This window comes from Hemiscyllium ocellatum, chromosome 12 (assembly GCF_020745735.1).
Source record: "Hemiscyllium ocellatum isolate sHemOce1 chromosome 12, sHemOce1.pat.X.cur, whole genome shotgun sequence".
NCBI classification, from domain to species: Eukaryota; Metazoa; Chordata; class Chondrichthyes; order Orectolobiformes; family Hemiscylliidae; genus Hemiscyllium; species Hemiscyllium ocellatum.
This window is the reverse complement of record NC_083412.1, coordinates 18,912,864-18,926,738: the sequence shown is the minus strand read 5'-3', so window position 1 is coordinate 18,926,738 and position 13,875 is coordinate 18,912,864. Positions and strand designations below refer to the sequence as shown.

General features: G+C 38.9%; 1 protein-coding gene across 3 annotated transcripts in view; it reads left to right on the top strand.

Annotated features, from left to right (window-relative positions):
• tsc22d1 (TSC22 domain family, member 1) overlaps window positions 1-13,875 on the top strand; it is a 204,295-nt gene that overhangs the window by 78,199 nt on the left and 112,221 nt on the right. Inside the window, exon 4 of one of the 3 annotated variants that reach the window (XR_009645260.1) lies at window positions 8,613-8,680. The exons of the other annotated variants lie outside the window; for them this stretch is intronic. The gene's annotated coding sequence lies outside the window, so the exon portion shown is untranslated. Of the gene's footprint in view, window positions 1-8,612; window positions 8,681-13,875 lie in introns of those variants that run through there. 3 annotated transcript variants of the gene reach the window in all.

Genomic DNA, 13,875 nt, shown 5'->3' with positions numbered 1-13,875 from the left:
GAGGTAGTAGAATTTTGCAGCAGAGAAGGATGCTATTCAATCATTGTGTCTGTGCTAGCTCTGAAAGAGCTATCTGATTTAGTCCCTCACCTTAACCTTTTTCTAGTGTCCAGCAAATTAGTTCCCTTCCAGTATATGTCCTGTTGTCATCCTATGATTGTGGTATCCACCACCTTTGCAGATAGTATTCTACGTCTTAATTTTGATGTGTGAAATGGTTTCTTCCCATTTCCCCCTTTGTTTTATTTTAGATCTGTGATTACTGATGCCTCTTGTTATTGAAAACAATTTTTCTGTACTTTGAAGCCCCTCAATAGTTTTGGTTCTTGACTGCCTTGCCTGTTAAGGAGAACAGTCCACTTGTCTCTGTGCTGAATGTGGAGAAACTGACTTTATAGTCTGGATTGACAAAACACGATCAGTCAGGCAAGTACAGCAGAATTCAAGAACCAGGACATTATCTGTACTGTGGAGTGTCAATTCTTAAACTGACATCTCCCTTGAGTCTCCGTGTCTTGGGATTGATCCCTACGAATTGGAAATTTTTTGCAATGAAGTAAAATTCAAAACAAGCTTGCTTCAGGTAGTCTGCAGACAATGACTCCCTTAGCACAGTGGCTCATTATGACCGGAAAAGTCCAAAATCCCCTGTAATTAAGTGAGGTGGGATGTTTATCAGAGAATTGCATTATACAATTCTCTCTATCTCTTCAGTGGAAAACAAAAATCAGTTGCTATGATCATTGAAAATTGCCAAGTCCAATATTTTGAATAGTTGAACTATAGCGAGATCATTGCTTTATTACAGTACTAGATATTGATTTGGCTTTTAAAAAGTAACTAGGAAAGCTAAAACAATCATTACAGAAAGTTACATTAATAAAATCGAAAAAAGAACTGATTTTAAACTTGGTCAGCTTGACAATAAATATATTGAGTTATAATGTATATTGAAGTAAAGAAAGTCAGAAGTTGAGAAAGGAGACAGTGGAGATAACATCAAAAGAGGGAATGTGTGCTGTAGACCTGTTGTTGAAATGCATGTGGATGAATTATTTTAATCAGGGTAATTGGTGTAGGTGCAACATTTTTAAGACTTTATTGGGCCCCTGTAGCAGCCTTGATAGAATCAGTGGAGTAAAGAATGAACTAATACAGACAGCTGTGTCTTTGCACTTTATTCTATAGTAACAATCGAAATGTGACTGGCCAGGTGTAATGGAGAAAAACGGTAGGATAGAAACTTAGACACACTTCTGCACATTGTGCTAGTCTTCCATTTAATGAATATCAGACTTTGAAGTCACAAAGTGATAAATACTTGCTAGCAGCAATTATAAAACAATTGTGTCCCAAAGTGTTCAAATTTTGGCAAAACCGTTCTCTTGATGATCATGAATGAAGTGCTGTCTCATTCACATTGCTTTAACAATGAAATTCACTTAATATTCTCTTTGAAAAGGTAATGTTTGAACAGGTTTGCAGATAGTTTTGCTCTTGAATATATATCTTGTGCTTAATATATTGGCAGATCTGCATTGTTGAAATAATGTTCAGCTGCTACCTGTAAGTCCACGATAGACACTATCTATTACCTGAAATGTTTGTGTGTGGGGGTTATGAGATCAGGGTCCATGTACTTCTGTTACATGAAAGATTAAAGACTGATCTAAATTGAATAATTAATCATTGATGGAAAATTGCGTGTATTCGGAATGTGACACAGATTATATTCAATGGTAGTTTATCAATGTGAACAAAAGGTCAAAACGCCCCACAAATGGAAATTCCCAGACACTGTACCAGTCCCAAAATGACATTCTGAAATCCTACCACTGAGTGGCAGCATTGGATTTCCTTTTGTTTATTATCATCTTGTTGCTGTGGTGCTCACTCCAGTGAGAAAGCTGTATTCATCCAGCTGTCACCCATGTGATTATGTCCCCTCAAAACCTCAAAATGCTTTGTCTCTTTGAAAATTGGAATGGAAATTAGTAACATTACCAATAATCTTGGTAATTTTGACTTTTCTCAATTTGTTGTAGATTGCATCCATAGTATGTTACTCTATTACTTTGCTGTTTTCTGAAGTGTTGCACTTAATATTGCCATATGCAGTTGCTTCTGCTATAATGTGTGTTTCTTCAATGCGAATTGGCTATAATGCGATTGAAGAATTTGGGCCATTGTTTGTAGAATGCAAACTTTCATTACCTGTATTGGCTATAATGTGATTCCAGTCTCATTAGTTTAAATGGTGCTGCTATTATGCAATTTTCTTATAATGCGGGTTCGCACAGAAATGGAACTATCGTGTTATATCAGACTGACTCTGGCGGGTTGAGGTTTTATTTCCTTTGTGAGAACTCTGGTAGTGCTTCTTGGAAGCATTACTTTAAACTGGTGTAAATAATCTGATCAAAAGGGAGTGTGCTCATTGTAAGGTGATTAATGACTAGAATAATGCTGACCGTTTAACAACCAATTTGATACAACACGCAACATAAATTTCTTTAACCTTTGTAGTGATGCCATCTCTAAATTCAGTGAATTTTTTTTTCTCCAGGTTTTTTCACTTCCTTGGGTTGAAGTCCAAGCAACAGTCTTTGATAACTCCAGTCAAACTGCACCATATTGTTTAGATTGTACAAGTAGAAACTTATTCTCTCAATTTTGGACCTAGCAGTGTCTGCATTAGGAAATGGAAAATAAAATATTTAAATTTCTAATCCTGTTGGCAGCAACAAGCATTCCCAAGGCTTAGGTTTCCTTGATTTATTTGTATAAAGCTATTTCCCATTGCAACTTCAAGACCAATACGTTATTTACCCGTTCCAATCCTTGCCGGAAGTCCACACCTCTGAAGGAACAAGAGTTTGTTGAGGTGATACCATTGCCAATTCGAAATCCTACCAAAAGGATTCTTTGAAAGAAGAGTGTGAATGCCACTTCAAGCATTTGCTCAGTATCGATTCATGTCTTAGAGTTTCTTGTAGCATTTTGACTCTTAGATTAATTATATGGTTTGGATTCAGAACTTTGCTAATGGGTTGGCTGCGTTCTTTCTTTGTTGATTACTACAAGTGCCAAACAGCTAGTCTTGGATTTGATAATAGCCAATTTCCAGGGGTAAAATATTCCTGACAAGATTTTCAGATAAAATCAGGAATGAGCTATCTTTGCTTCGCACAATCCTTTATCTTGGAAGCAAGGCCTTTTTGCTCAATCTGCCAGGGAATTAGTTTCTTTCTGCTCTCCTCCTTTCACATGTTCAAGGTTATTACATGCCTTGCTGCTCACTTTACATTATAAATATGGTGAATTTTTATTGGTGACACACTACGGTACCAGTCAAAACTTGGGTGGTTAGAATAAAATTTCTCTGAATTCTAGTAAGGGCATTAATACACTCTCTTCAGAATGTTTTCCTTTGTAAGCTTTTTATTAGGATCTACTTGTGCTGTTTAAGACTGTAAAAGCAGTTTCTTATTCTCCTTCACTGAAATGGTCAGTGGGTAATTTGTAACTGTCATTGTGTACTGAAACCTTAAGAGATGTGGTAAATAGTTGTGATGCTGTTTTCTTTGAAAGAGTTTATTACATAATTTCCAGTTTTTGAAGAGCAATTGCAACATATCAAATCATTGGAAAATTAAAAAGTTAAAGTTGGAACGATGCCTGCTAAAAGGATCTTGGGTGCCATTGGGTGGATGCAATCATTAGATTAAATTATAAAACTGAGTTTTGCTTTGGAAGAAATTGAGATATTGGAATCTCTAAGTAACTAACCATTACTGTAACTGTTGTTTATCACCATTACTAGGTACCTGAATGCATATCTAATACACAAATAGAATACGGTTCCATTTGCAATGGTCTTTTGGATTAGAGATGGGGAATCTGTCAGCAGGCCACACTCCCAGTTGATGTCTGTGCACTCAACCAATGCTTATTCCAAATTAAGCAGCCATAAGTGTTGAGAAGCAGCAATTCTCTCCTGCAATTGCAAGAATTCCTACAGGCAGTAGTTTTCAGTGGGTCACCTTCAGTCATTTGCTGTATTTTGATGTGCAGTCTACAGTCCGAAAATGCAGCTATGATCTTGACATGGGTTTGTTTTTGCTGAGCTGAATGACATCTCAACTTGCAGCAAAATGTGACCTTGTATTCGTTGACTACTTGTGTTTGAACAACTAAATACTTTTTTTTTAACCTAGCTATGTTATTTGCAATAGATTGCTTGAAACCAAAAAGTACAGTTTTGAGTTAATGTTTGAGAAAGGGAAATTTATCAACTTTATTGTGCAGGTCTGCGTCCAATGATTATCTGTGGTGTTTAATTTTTCATGTTTACGTTCAAACATTTGAATTAGGAGTAGGCCATTTAGATCTAGAAGCCTCTTTTACGTTCAATAAAATTATGTCCCTGGGTTGAATTCCAGCCTCTGGCGAGTGTCTGTGTGGAGTTTGCACATTGTCCCTGTGTCTGCGTGGGTTTCCTCCGGGTATTCCTGTTTCCTCCCACAATCAAAAGATGTGCACGTCAGGTGAATTGGCCATGATAAATTGCTGATAGTGTTGAGTGCCTAGTCAGGGGTAAATGTAGTGTTCTGGGTCGCTTGCTCTTTGGAGGGTCGGTGTGGACTTGTTGGGCCGAAGGGCCTGTTTCCACACTGTAGGGAATCTAGTCTAAACTCATTTTGTCTTTCTGATGCAGTTTGAGCCACCTGAGATGAGCTTCACAGTAAGGGCATGAGTATCACCAAGAGAATTCTTTATTGCTGATGTCTCATTGTTTATTCTGAGGGTGCCAAAATGTCACAGCTGGACACAAGTGACTGAATTCTAGTGGTACACCATGGTTCTCTCTCTCTTTTTTGCAGGAGCACATTACTGCAGGTGTTGGAACCTGTACTGAAAACAAATGCTGGATATCACAGCAGGTCAGGCAGCATCCATTGGCAGAGAGCAAGCTTATGTTTCAAATCTAGAATCGTCAGAGTCATCTAGACTCAGTGTTATCTTGCTCTCTTCATGGATGCTACCAGACCTACTGTGATTCCCATGATTGCCACTGCGTTTTGGTAAACCCTTTTTAACTTTAAATGATTTGGCTTTTCCTAGTTCGAGCATTACGAGTTTCCCCTCCAATGTCCCTGATAAAACCTGACCGTTTTTGTCATGTAAGAAAAAATTTGATTGAGAGATGGCAGGAAGGATTTGGTGTCATGAACTGGGAAATGGTGGATGCCAAGAATCCCGAGCAAGTTGCTCTTGTACTTCCCTCATTCCCTGTTTCACTTCATTTCTTTATCTGTTTTCTGTCCCTTCTTTACACTTCTCTACTTTTGCCTTTCATCTTTCTGCTAGCAGTATGCAAGAGGTGAAATAAGAATTTGCACGGATAAAGGACAAGCAAACCAAGTAAAATATTGTCCAGTTTAATTAAACCGTGTAACTAAGCAGAACATGCTTCAGTGTTTGAGCCATTAGGGACCGTATTTCAGCACAGACTCTTTGGTCCCATCACTGATGTATGTAAATAAGACTAATGTTTTATTGCTGGGAAATTCTTCTTGGCAGGTTGTGAGCAGGAAATGAGAGCAAGTGCACTGTTTCTTATCTCTATTAAAAAGGCTTGGTTTCCTTGATTTGGAACTGCTCTTTTCCCAGTAGCGTCATTAAAGATTAGGACAACTACTGTGCTTAGTTTCTGGAGAATTGGCTGAAGCCCCATTTTAACACTGAGTCATTGGGCTTGCAAAGCAAAACAGTCTCTTTCAAATGTCGTATTTTGAGTCTGATTGACAAACACTTTTCACATCGATAATTAAGTACTTATGGTGTTTTGGGTTAAAAGTATAAGCAGTGTTGGGAGGGTCTCTGATGGCTCAGTTGGTAGGTTGGTGGCATATCTTTGTGGGTCCTGGAAGGTTCCTGTTTAACTTGTATAATTGGTGAAGAGGTCCTCCACATCCTCAAGGCAGAGAGAGATGGAGAGCCAAGTTCTTGCTCGACATTGGTAACAAATTACCCTTGTTACAAGTCAAGGTGTGCACATATATCAGTGTGAAAACAGGCTCAGAATTGGCTATGATGACCAATTAAATAACATGCTAATTCTCGTTATTCCAACTAACATGAAGAGCAGCAACTTTAACATCCTTCTTTGCATCCAGGATCCATCAGTGCCTTCTGGAGAGAAGAGGGAAGTAAATGTATATAATTATTTGCGTGAAAAGTGTTAATGTTTGCACAATTCCTAAAATAAAAATTGCCAACAGTCAAGTGGCATCAAACTGTGAAACCTGAGGTTCAGCCAATGGCTAAGTTATCTGTTGGGATGAACAATTATTAGACATTTGCTGCAGGCTCAGGGAGGGGTTGGAGGTACAAGTCAATTCTGGGTTACTTTTTAACACCAAGCTTAAATGCTGTGGATGCTGGAAATTGGGAGTAAAAGCCAAATGCTGCAAGTACTCAGTTCTGTGGAGAGAGAAACATCAAATTTGAAATATCAGCATGAGGCTTTAATTCCATTTCTGTCAAGTGATGCTGTTAGATCTGCTTAGTATTTCCAGCATTTTCACAGAATCACTAGTGTTGATGCACAAGAGGTGGACCCAAAAAGCCTGCACTGGTTCTTAAAGTGAACATCATTAATCATGCCGATCTTTCTTCCCCCATACCCTTGCACATGATTTATATCCACATTTTCATCCAGTGCCTTTTTTTAAAAGCCTCAATTGAATTTGCTTTCACCCCACTTCCAGGCAGTGCAATCCATGCTCTATTTGCTGAATGATGGTTGTTTTTTCCCATGCTTTGCAAATCACTTCAAATCTATGCTCTCTCATAGTTCCTTTTACGAGCAGGAACAGTTTGTCTCCATCTATCTATCCAGCCCACTCATGATTTTGAAAGCCTTGACCAGATCTCCTCTTAGCCTTGCTTTCTACAAGACGAACAGTTCGGACTACTGCATTCTGTTCTTTTAACAAGTTCCTCCTCCATGGAACCATTTACTTGAATTGTTTCTGCATTCTCTAATGCATTCGTACCCTTCCTGTACTGTGGCACCCAGCATTGTGTGCAATACCTCCTTTCTGTTTTATTTTGAACATTAAACTGTTATTGTTATTTTACCATTTTAAAGTTACCTGGTTCATGTTTTGAGTTTGATAGAATTAATTTTGAACTCACAGCCTGCTTCTCAACCTTTATATGCCTGTCAATGTATTTGACAGCAGCCAATGAGATTGCTCTTAATAGAAGTTGGAAATGGGTAGGAAAAGAAGCTATTCAACGAATTTAATGATTAAGCTTTTCTGCTCATCTAGGATATGGGGAATTGTCAATGGTGATTTTCATAATTAAATGTCTTTTCTGAAAAAGAGCTGCAATGAAGCTCAACAAAGCAAATAAACTGGAAATGCACAGTGGATTTCTTGGCACCTATGGAGATAAAGTGAAATGTAAAGAGAAAGGAAGCTACTCAGTTTCTGATAGGATGGGTTTAAGCAAGTTATAAAAGATAATGTTCGCCTATTTCATTCCATAGACTTTTCAGTCTTTTAGTACAAGCAAGAGTAACTTTAAAAAATAAAACAACTTTCCGACAGTTTAGCAATGCTGGTCATATTTTGTTAGCTTCCTGACTTGAAAAAATGTTAATCCAATAATGTCGAAATGAGGGTTTGCATCCAGCTTATGAGACTACAAGTATCACCGTATAGATATAACATTCCAATATGATACACGTATTGGAATAATTGTTTTAGGAGGCAGTATAGTTGTATTAAATGCTTCTAAAAATGCTTATGTAGGCAGAAATTATGTATTTTAATACAATAGGAGTTTATCTTTGCTGAAATCTTACGTTTAAACGTTTCAGAGGTATAAAATAGATAACTTGAGAGAGATGCCCTCCAGTAAATCTGATGCAAATGTGAATTCCGAATTACAGCAGAAAATGATTATCTGGCACTTAACCGTAGATGTATCGCTAAAAGCTAGTTTGGTCACTGAAGAGTGCAGATACGATACTTGCATTGAGAAGTATTGATTACTCAGGATGTTAGACAGTTGATTTTTTTCTCCTCCTGCTTTGCATGCTGGAAAGGTGGAGACCCATGACAGCTGATGTCATGGAGGCATTATGAGGTAGCAGCTGTAGAAATATTTGTTTCTCAAGTTTTCTTCCCTTTTCCTCCCTCCTCCGCTCATCGAAGCTCTGACAAATGTTAACAGTTGGCTGCAGAGGTGACAGTAGACCTCCTGTATAATTCCCAAAAGACTCCTCTTCATGCCTTAGCTGAGACAGTGAGTGTTGATTGTATAACCCATTCTTACAGTGCTGTATTTAATTTTCTTCCAACGCATCAAGTTGTGTTGCTCCTTAACAGGAGATGACTATTTTGTCTGTGCTTTATTTAAATAGGACTCTAATTTAATTGATGCCATTAGAAATTAATTAATTGTTGTTCTTTCCTAGGAAAGTAACAGGTGTTTGAGATTTAGAGCAATCTGTAATTATGTTTTTGTCTTTTTTCCTTGATCTTCTCTGTGGGGAACATGACGGCCTTTCTAATCTTCCTTCAATCCTGCATCAGGTAAGAAACAGCTTTGATATTTTGAAAGCCTTTGCGAAAGGAATCATGTTGTATTGTGTGATCCAGTCGAATGGTGTACTGAGCACAAGATCTAAGGTTCCCTCGTTTTTCACTAAAACAAGTTATGCCCCATTATCACATTGTATTTGAAAAAATTTGCGTGATTCTGGTATTGATAGGAATTAATATTGGGGGTGAGGGGGGCGTGGGATCCACAAAAATGTTGGCATGGAACACAGTCAAGAAGTGTTGTGATTAACATTCTTTTCTGGGTTCTCTTTTGCCCCCATGTCCTCACTTCCGTGTATATTTAAATGTAATCTGCATTCATGACTGAAGGGAACTCAACAGGTGAGTTGTCCGAAGGAGTTACTGCGTTGAGCAATGTGAAGTTGAGGGGGTTTTCATTATGCCAGTATATATTGGAGAAATACTCCATCTTATTTACGTGTTCAGTGTCCTCTTGTTTCAAATGGTAATAATTATTTTGCATAGCTGTTAACTGAAATATACAGGGGAGAGGGAAGCTGGAGGATCTTGTGTGCAGTATTGAGTGTGAATTGTAGATAATTCAGGACCATGAGTACAGCGTGGTGAGTGCGCTCGAAATCAATCGCATAGTGAGAAAGTGAAGTTACGTCTGAACTAAGGAGTCAAAGCTGACACGAAGAAACAAAGGCTTTGATCAAGGCTAAGTATTGAGGTGAGGATCGATGATGAAGAGCTGGAATAGTTGAACTAGGTTTCGGAAGTGAGGCTTAAGTTGTAAATGGCAGAATTTTTAAAAAAACTTATTTCTGATAAATTTAATGAACAGTCTAACAAATATCTCTACGCAATTAAATACATGTCTGCTGATGTGTAGGAATTTCAGGATGCTGTTTATGTCCTGATCAACTGTGTGCAGGCAGTGTTGTCAGCGTTTTGGAGCTTGAGCAGCAGTTGGCATCTCAGAGGTGCTTTCAGGAAGTTGAGAACTATATCGATAACGTGTCTGGTTTTGGTTACCATGCAGATAAGAAAACAGTCAATGAGGATCAGGCAAAGACCAGGACTGTGCTGAAGTTGAGAGCATCTTGCCCTCAACAATATTCCTGTCCTTATTGGTGAGGGTGATCATTCCTCGGGATAGTTCTGCCATATTGGTATCAGTGGCATTGGTAGCAAGAGGGTGATTCTGCACTCTGCTCTTAGGTAACTAAAGGAAGTGATTAAACAAGTAGGAACTCTATGCTGAGGAGGAGGACCATGGATTGGGCATGGAAATGCTTCGGTATTTATTGCAATCACTACAGTCTACTTTGTTCTTGTACAGGGCATCCCTTTGCCACCACCTGCCTTCGACGTAAGGTTTATTGAAGGCTTTTGAATTCCCTTTGTCAAAGCTAATTTCTCTCATTCCTTCTTTGTACCTTTTCCCTTTCTTTCTTCTCCTCCTGAATTTCTAAATATTTGCTTCGTTAATCTGACACCTGTCTGATTCATCTTACTACATCAATTTCACTGCCCATAAATGTGTACTTTTTAAAAAAAAATCTGTTTTCCATTGTTAGTCTAGTTGCCACAATTACATTCTATCACTCTTCAGAGGCCATCCGATATTTTATTATAATTCTGCCTACCAAACTTTGTTTCAATTTGACTCAGTTTAGTTTTCTTAAGCTACTGAAATTGGCCATCTTTTGATTTAAAGTTAACTCTAGGTTGCATTTCTGACCTTTTCTAAAAATAATCTAAGTTTAGTATTAAATTCGCTACTCCCAAAGTGTTGTCTGACCAAGACCAACAACTGTGAACGGTCGTTATCTCTTTCCTGAAGACAATACACTCCCATATGAAGTAGTACCCCAAAGGTTCACTTAACTGATTTCTCTGAAGGGTTAGTTTGAGGAATGGTTGAGCGGGTTGGGGCTGTGTGCATTGGAGTTTAGAAGAATGAGAGGTGATATTGTTGAAACACATAAAATCTAGAGTACGATTGACAGGGTGGTTGCTGCTTGTGTGGGAGACTAGAACTATGGGGCTTAAATATTAGGCTGTGATTACTGACAGAGGAGTGTGCGTAATATGCACTAGGGAGATGCTTGCGCATGTGCGTGCACATCTTGTCCTTCAGAATTGAGAATAGGAGTTGGGATGTCATGTGGCTGTACAAGACTTGGTTAGGCCACTTTTTGGAATATTGTGTACAATTCTGATCTCCTTTCCTCCTATAGGAAGGATATTGTGAAACTTGAAAGGGTTCAGAAAATATTTACAAGGATGTTGCCAGGGTTGGAGAACTTGAGCTGTAGGGAGAGGCTGTATAGGCTGAGGCTGTTTTTCCTGGAGTGTTAGAGGCTAGGGGTGAGTTTATAGAAGTTTATAAAAACCATGAGAGGCATGGACAGAGTGAATAGACAAGGTCTCCGTGGGTTGGGGGAGTCTGGATCTAGAGAACACAGGTTTAGTGTGAGAGGGGAAAGATTTAAAAGGAACCTAAGGGGCAGTCTTTTTGAGCAGAATACGGTGGGTGTATGGAATGAGCTGCTAGAGGAAGTGGTGGAGGTTGGTACAATTACAACATTTAAAAGGTATCTGGATAGATATATGAATAGGAAGGGTTTAGAGGGCTATGGGCCAAGGAATGGCAAATGGGGCTAGATTAACTTCAGATATCTGATTGGCATGGATGAATTGGACTGAAGCGTTGGTTTCTGTATGTAGTTTTCTCGCTGAGCTGGAAGGTGTGTTTTCAGATGTTTTGTCACCATACTAGGTAACATCAGTTAGCCACTGGATGAAGTACTGGTGGCATGGCCCACTTTTGATTTGTGTTTTAGGTTTCCTTGGGTTGGTGATGTCATATGTGGTAATGTCATTTCCTGTTCTTTTTTTCGGGGTGGGGGTGGTAAATGGGATCCAAGTCAATGTGTTTGTTGGAATGTCATGCTTCTAAGAATTCTCGTGTGTATCTCTGTTTGGCTTGTCCTAGAATGGAAGTGGTGTTCTTCCTCATCCATATGTAAAGAAACTAGTAAGAGAGGGTCATGTCTTTTTGTGGCTAGTTGAAGTTCATGTATCTTGGTGGCTAGTTTTCTGCCTGTTTGTCCAATGTAGTGTTTGTTACAGTTCTTGAAAGATATGTTGTAAATGACATTAGTTTTGCTTCTTGTCTGTATAGGGTCTTTCAAGTTCATTAGTTGCTGTTTTAGTATGTTGTTGGGTTTATGGGCTTCCATGATGCCAAGAGGTCTGAGTAGCCTGGCAGTCATTTCCGAGATGTAGGGGAGAGTGGCTAGGGTTTCTGGATGTGTTTTGTCTAATTGTTTGTCGCTGAGAAATTGGCAAACTATATTCATTTGTACCCGTTCTTTCTGAATGCACTTGCTGGTGATTTTCCTCTGCTCTGCATAGTTCCTCTGTGCTTCAGTTTGTGGTGGCTCATTGAAATAATGTTCTTATGCAGCTTTGTTTGTGGGTGTTGGGATGATTGCTTCTGTAGTTCAGTATTTGGTCAGTATATGTTGTTTACCTGTAGTACAACAATAAATCGAGGATATTGGAGTGTCAACAAGTAAATGGAATTGAGGCCACACTCTGCTCAGCCATGATCATGAATGGGAGGACAGGTGCGAGGGGCTGAATGGCTTGTTCTTGTTAGACGTAGCCCTCCTAATTCCTCAAACAATCCAGTTAAGTCTCCTTCCTTGATGTGTTATAGTACTTTGAGTGACCCTATTCCTCAGAGCATTCACAGCCCATAGACAATTGGGGCTTAGTGCCTGCATATCTTCTGGTATGTCTTGCTAACTGGCTCACTTTTACAAGCAAGGCTACAGCTGCATGGGTGATTTAAAAGACCCCAATATGCACAAAAAGAATTGCAGCATAATTGTATTGGTCGAGATGATCTTCAGTTTCAAATATCGTGAGAGTCTGTGTCCTGTGATTTTCTCTTAAAAGCATAGTGAATTGAATAAAACACAACTGTGAATACTGCAGATCTGAAACAAATTGTTGAAGAAACTCAGCAGGTCTGGCTGCATCTGTGGAGAGTAAGCAGTCCAGTGATCCTTCAGAGTAGTGAAGATTGTTTATCATAATTAGCTTTCTGTAATGCATATTACTTGGAGATCTCAATGAGCGTGACTTAGTTGTGTGTGTTGGTACGGTTTTCATGTTGAGAAAATCTCTGTATTGCATAGCTCTGGAGTTTGCACATTACATAATTCCGTAACTTGTTTTTATCCCTTTACTTGATGGAAGATTTAAGGTGTTTGTGTTTTTTTTTTGTCCAGTTGCCCACAATCTTAACTGTCTGTTAAATTTTGATAGTTTTTCTGCCAGTCATACTGTTTAAGTACCAAACGGATGCAAAAATAATTGCCAAACAGTAGCTTCACTATTTGATCATAGTAAACCAATATTGGATGCAGTGGTTGTTTTCAGTACCATTGGTATCTAAACATTTTTGGTATTTTGTATCAGTGCGTTCTCTTATTGCAGTTGTATTTATTTTCTTAGGTTTCTGTCTGCCATTCTTGAAGGTGTTGACAGTGCTGGGGGCATTTCCCTCCACTTCTTGTGCAAGTTGCCATTTTTCTTCTGTGAGGGCCTTTGCACATGGATGGGAAGGTGATCCGAGAGTTCTGGAGTAGTGATTGATTTTTGTTGCCTTGGGCAGCTAGGGTGGAGAAGAAATGCATCCTTGCTGTTGTCACACTATCCTAAGAACAATTTTAATAGGCAAGCCTAAATAATCTTGGTGCCATTTTTGTAGGTGTGGCATCTTGCAGTAGTAAAACAATTTTGATCCGCCTGATTATTGTTCTACTTTTCCTTCAGGGAGATTTGGTGATTGTAGTTCTGTTACCTGCTGAAACAAGTGTGTCAACAAAACGTCCCACTCCCATCCCCAACGTTTCCCAACATGTTCTTGTGGATTATACTGTTCCTTGCTGAGAAGGTGCCAGTCAGTCTGCTTCTAGAATTATGCGACTGTGCTACTGAATTGGATGTACATAATTATGCATAATTATTTAACTTTTTTTGTTTTTTCTCTCTTCCTGTCGGAAATCATCAAGGCTGTACTGGTGCTTCCAGCCTACTATAGTTAAAATCACTGAGAGAAGAAACAAGTGCAAATCCACAGGCAGTACTCTATCAAACATTGCATCAGTTGCTGTGCAAGCCTTTTCCAATCCAGTACTTGTAGCCAATATTGCTGAAGCAACTGCTATCGCATTAATGAAACTACCTTTTCCAGCTCCAGCATTCCTGT